The sequence below is a fragment of the Hippoglossus stenolepis genome, chromosome 10, assembly GCF_022539355.2.
Source record: "Hippoglossus stenolepis isolate QCI-W04-F060 chromosome 10, HSTE1.2, whole genome shotgun sequence".
Lineage (NCBI taxonomy): Eukaryota > Metazoa > Chordata > Actinopteri > Pleuronectiformes > Pleuronectidae > Hippoglossus > Hippoglossus stenolepis.
The window spans coordinates 8,772,430-8,777,933 of record NC_061492.1 but is presented as its reverse complement, the minus strand read 5'-3'; positions in this window follow the sequence as shown (position 1 = coordinate 8,777,933).

The window sequence follows — 5,504 nt, the reverse complement described above, 5'->3', positions numbered from 1 at the left end:
TTGGAGCCTACAGGAAACATATCTTTTAAGTTGTTTTTTACAATAGAACATCACTTTAAACCAAACAGATGGCCGAGTGTTTCCACAACCCGCTGTCTGATAACCGGTGAGATCTGTCTAAAGTCACAAGTGTGTGCATGCTGATGACTGAGTATGGCATCAGCTGTTTAATTCATGCAGCTTTAATGTATTTTAAATTTGTACAGACTCTCCTCCTTCTCTCGGAGGAAAAGGTTGTTGCAGGCGATATTGTGTGGGTCTGTGGCTGGTGACACTCCGTACTATTGAATGTAATTAAAAACTAATCCGGAGCCGAGCCGAGCGGAGCGTGTTGACAGAACTGACTAATGTGCCCACAGGAAGGTCTCATACTGTCGAACACAGTAGCCTCACAGACTGAACTGTATAGCAATAATATAAAATGGATGGCAAACCAGTTTGTCCACATTTGAAGTACAAGCGATGTGTGTTGCTGCTGCAGCTCTACGTGCTTGTTCGACACGTCATTCCAAAAGCGTGGTGATTAAAGCGCTGCTGTAACATCCTCCGTTCAATTAGTAATGCCACCCTCAAGATTTTAGAACCTGGCTGCAGGGATTTGCTTCTATTCAATGATAAGAGCATTAGTGATGTTGGTCTGATGTGTGATAAGGCCTGGCTCGCAGTCAGGATATTGAATGGGGTTTAGTTGGATGCTCTGCAGGAATGTCAGGTTTCCTTTCTCTTTCATTTTCACGAGTATTTTTAGTTATTTCCGTAAAGAAAGGGCTTTTTAACTGTTGCCACTATTGCACAAAATATAAGGAGCAGCAATTATATATCCCTTAATTCTTTGCTAACTAATTTTGGCCACTTGAGGGCAGTGGATGCACACAGCAGGTTAAAAACAACAACTGACGTTATCATCCATTGCGTAGTTTTTAGCAAACATCCTGCAGTTACTCTTCATTTGGTGTCGAGGGTCTGTTAGCGTTGTGTTTTGTTTGATTAGGACAAATCTTAACAAACTGAACTCAATCATTTCCTGAAACAATCTTTCTAATACTGATTCTAGTGATTCATAACAGGTTTGCATTTCATTATTTTCTTTCAACCTAGCGAACGCAGATGCACTACTCACTCTTTTAGCTCTGTTTTGGTCTCCACCAACTCATCAGATGATAATCTGTCTTTTTAGCTAAACTATACACAATGTTCTTCAATAGTTTCAGAGCTTTCACCTACTTGGGAGTGAAGCAACAGGAAAGTAGTAATAAAGTTTTGGGTAGGAGCTCAAATATCAGTTTAAGTAAATTATCTTTTGGACAATGTTACATTGAACATTAAAAGTATTCACTTATACAACAGGTGTAAACTTTTACAAGGAAGGAGAAGTATAGCCTCAAGTTTCTGTTGATTAACTTATATATATATATATATGCTGGATTCACTAAAAGCAGTTAATGTCACCAACGTACCATTTGATGTATTGCTTTGAACAGAAAACTTAAAAACGTGATGATTCTGGATTTCCAAGGAATGATTTTTCTGTGATCTACAAGCAGCTTTATGGACATTGTTATGCTTCGGACATCAGAGTGAACAATCCATGGACTGTGTAAGTCACGAAACAACCTAAACACGTGGGGAACTGCAGAGTTGGACTATTCCTCTCTGTCCTGTGGGTTAATTGCTACAAGCATTTTTGTGGCCACTTCGATAGATCTTGTTCCCTGCAGATGTTTTGACAAAACAAGCAGTTAAAGCAGTATAATTGATGACATTAAGGCTTTATTCCATTTACGTTAGCCAGTCCCAGGGTCCTGATACTGAACATGCAGGTTAACTGGAGAGGCTTCCTGGGACACGTAATTAAACTGTGGCATTGTCTCACCTGCTTGTGCTGCTATAAGTCAAAGTGTCTGCTGTGACTAATGCCTATTCAAAGTAAAGAGCTTTGCCCAAACAGCCCAAAGGCAAAGATAAAGTTTGTAATGAGAGTCATCGACATACTTAAAGCCATATTGTCACTGTTGTGTCACATAGTCTATATATAGGGATGGACAACATGACCTCTCCCCCAAAGTAAAGCCAATGTGTCTTGATTCCTCCTGGTGGCTGGCTGCAGTATAGGTCATTAACCCTGCCTCCTCCATGTAAGTGGATGGGTCATGGACCAAAATAATAAGTCAAAGAGCTTGCCAAGTCAATTTTAAGATGTTCTCTGATTGTTACTTCTCAGACTCTGCTTCCAATCGATGTCATTTTCACATGATTTCACATTCATATCCTGGATATTTGGGCTTCATTTTTGGAGGAAGTGGAGATGCGTTGTCAATTTATATACAAGATTGTGCCGTGACTGTGACAAATGTATTCTATATATTAATTTAAAGTGCTACAGGGCATCAAACCTGCAAATAATGCTGATGTGTTCTGTGGAAAAGAAGTGGAGAATTGGATATTGTACGTTACAATATTCAAAGAAACATGAAAAGCTGCTAAAAGGAAGTAAACCTCTACCTGTGGGGAACATGGTGTTGTTACACTTTTAGTCGTCCAACATGGAATTCACTCGACAGGTTCTGGGTGTATTGTAGCAACATGCAGCCCTGCACGGTCCCACAGAGCGCTCGTGGTGATAAACAGATCTAATTAGCTTTCAGTTTATTGTGATCTGAGCTGTGTCTCCCTGGTTGATCCGCTGCCTTAATCTCTTCCATGGGGAATACAGGATATTAAGCAAGGGCCGGTCGTCCCACATTACACCAGAGCGGAGATACTGTAGCTTTGATAGACAAAACTGATTATGTGATTATGAACTACGAGCAATGAAGACAGGCACGTTTGAGCTTCAGAAAAGCCTTGGACCTGTTTGTACTGGTACCAGACACCACGTGTACTAGAATCCACCTTTTAAAGAAGAAAAAGCCTTCAGTTCTTTGAAGGCTAAAGAACTTGAAAATCAATTTTCACACTTTAAGCCCCAGGATCTCTTAAAGGTTTAGTGATGTCTTTATGTGCTGAGCTCCGAGGCCGCAGACGGCACTTGACTTTATTTAGGTGTTTATGAAAACACTTCTAAGACTATTTGGCCCCTGGAGGAGCAGTGACAGTTAGGGCTCCTTTAAACCTGGTGCATTACTACAGGGCACTCACTCCGGCTGATATCACCAATTCTCCTCTGATATTTCCTTCACTTTCTTTCTCCTAGTGTTGAAAGCAGGTGCAGTATATACGTCTTTTGAGAAATAAATCAGGTTTTTACCAGTATAACAAGATTTACTGTAGCTATATACTCTTGTCATCATACCTCACTACAGTACAGCCGACCATTTTCACCTGTCAGTGGCAGTAAAAGATTTAATAGTTCATGTCAAGCTTGCAGTGAAACATTTTGATATTTATACCTTCTCTTTGCAGAAAAGGTTCAATTTCAGATTCCTTGTAAACATATATATATATAAAAGTCTCCTTTAGAATCATTTGTTGTTATTGGAGACATTTTATTAACCTTTCTGCAGGTCAAGAAAACAGGTCTGGGAGTTAATGTCAATTCTATGACTCTGTGAGGCTGCACCATGCTGCTGTTTGGAGCTTTTGACGAAGTGCACATCAAATACATTTTTCTCAAAGATGGTTTCTCTCATTTTAGACATAGTTCGTTTTTCTCGTAAGTTTGGTTCTAATTAGTTATTTGATGCTATTAAAAACAAGGTCAAATGTCATGATTGACAGCTGTGACTGACTCGTGATTGGTTGAGCAGGACTTCACTTTATTTAGTAGTAAACCAAAGTGCTGCACTAATTATAAATTTGACCTTATTTTGGCGCTATAAGGAAAATCAAGGATAGACAAAGTTATCACAAGATTGATGTTCACACCACAATCATGAACCTCATGGTGACGCCAGAGGAACAAAATCAGCAGGATACATCATCTGGGACCAGATTCCAACGCGGTCCATCCAGTTGCTTTAGATGTTATAGTCTAAGACATTACCACCCACAGAGCCACCCACCCTAGCACTGCTAAAAATAAACCTATCATCCGTTTATCTCCAAATGCTACATGAAAAGCAGCAACTTATTTTAAAAACAAACCATCAAACCTCAGAAAACAATATGCATTGGGAAAAAAAAGGATATATAAACCTGCCAGTCCCTACATCATCTGTAGTTATCTGTGCTTTTGAAGAAAATGAGAATCGGCTTCCCCGTGTTGTCTCGGTGTGCAACAGAGAGCAGCGGTGTCTCAGCACGTCTTTGGATCGGGAAGTCATAATTCAGCCTTTGGGATGTGTAACTGTGTCACAAGTAGTATTGCCAGTAAATGAACTCAGCCTGCGCTGTCAGCAGTAACTGGTGGTCCCGCTAAGAAAGGCTTTGTGACTTAGTCCCGGAGAGTTGTGCTCACGCTGTGTTCGACTGTCACAAACCATTCTGTCTCACGCGCTCTCGCGCTCCATCTCGTAGACTGAGCGCATACGCGGAGAGGAAGCGTATCACAAATGCATGCAGACAAGCTTGCCCATGAATCAGAGAAGATTAGATTTGTTCAGTGCGCACAAACACACACACACACACACACTTTGTCTTCACCCTATGAAAACTTTCCACTGCTACACTCTGTGTCATTCCTGTTGTCATCTGAGGAACCCTGCCAAGGCAATAATGAACTCAAGTCATGAGGCAGGGGGCCATGCTGGGTGGATGTGTGTCGTCATGTGTGCACACGTGTGTGTTTGTGAGTATCTCAGAGAAAATGAGAGGGAAGGTAAATGGAGGAAAAGACTGAAGAACGAGGCTGGACAGATTTCCACATGTTGTTTGTGTGTGTGTGTCTGTGTGTGTGTTTCCTTGGGCCGTGTATAACATTGTGCTGGTTTTAAATTAATCAGTGCAATGGGGTGTATCTTCTAAGCCGCTATAATGTGTCGGCTCCTTTATTTGATTCGAGCAGTAATCTTAGAACTCCCCACTGGCCTTCCTTCATCGGCCCCGTACTACAAAGCTAACGTTGCCACAGAGACACACAGACAGAAGCAGGGCAGTGCCAAAGAGATGAGCCATTTCTCTGGATTAACATTATTCTTAAACAAGTGAATCCAGCCGGAAATCTCCTCATTATATGAGCATTATGGTCAAGACGGACCTCGTTGGAGTATTAGTTTGCGATGGTTGGCTTCAGCTGCTTAAGGGCATTAGAAAGATGAAGATAGTGAAAAAAAGATTTATGAGTAATTATTTAGTTACTGTAAAGCCCTTTTCAGGCATGAACTCCGAAAAATGTCTGGAAAATAAGGTTCGGACATTTTTCAGAGTTCGCCTATGAACACACAGCAGGAGATTTTCTGTGTCAGATGCGTTCACAACAACAGGAAACTGTCCGGAACATACGTAGCATACAGGACATAACGTTGAAATTCCACTGTGGAAATCACGTTTTTATTTACAGCACATTGAAACTGGCCCCTTGGTTACGCAAAATAAAACAACAACTACGGAACCAGTTTCCACCAAAT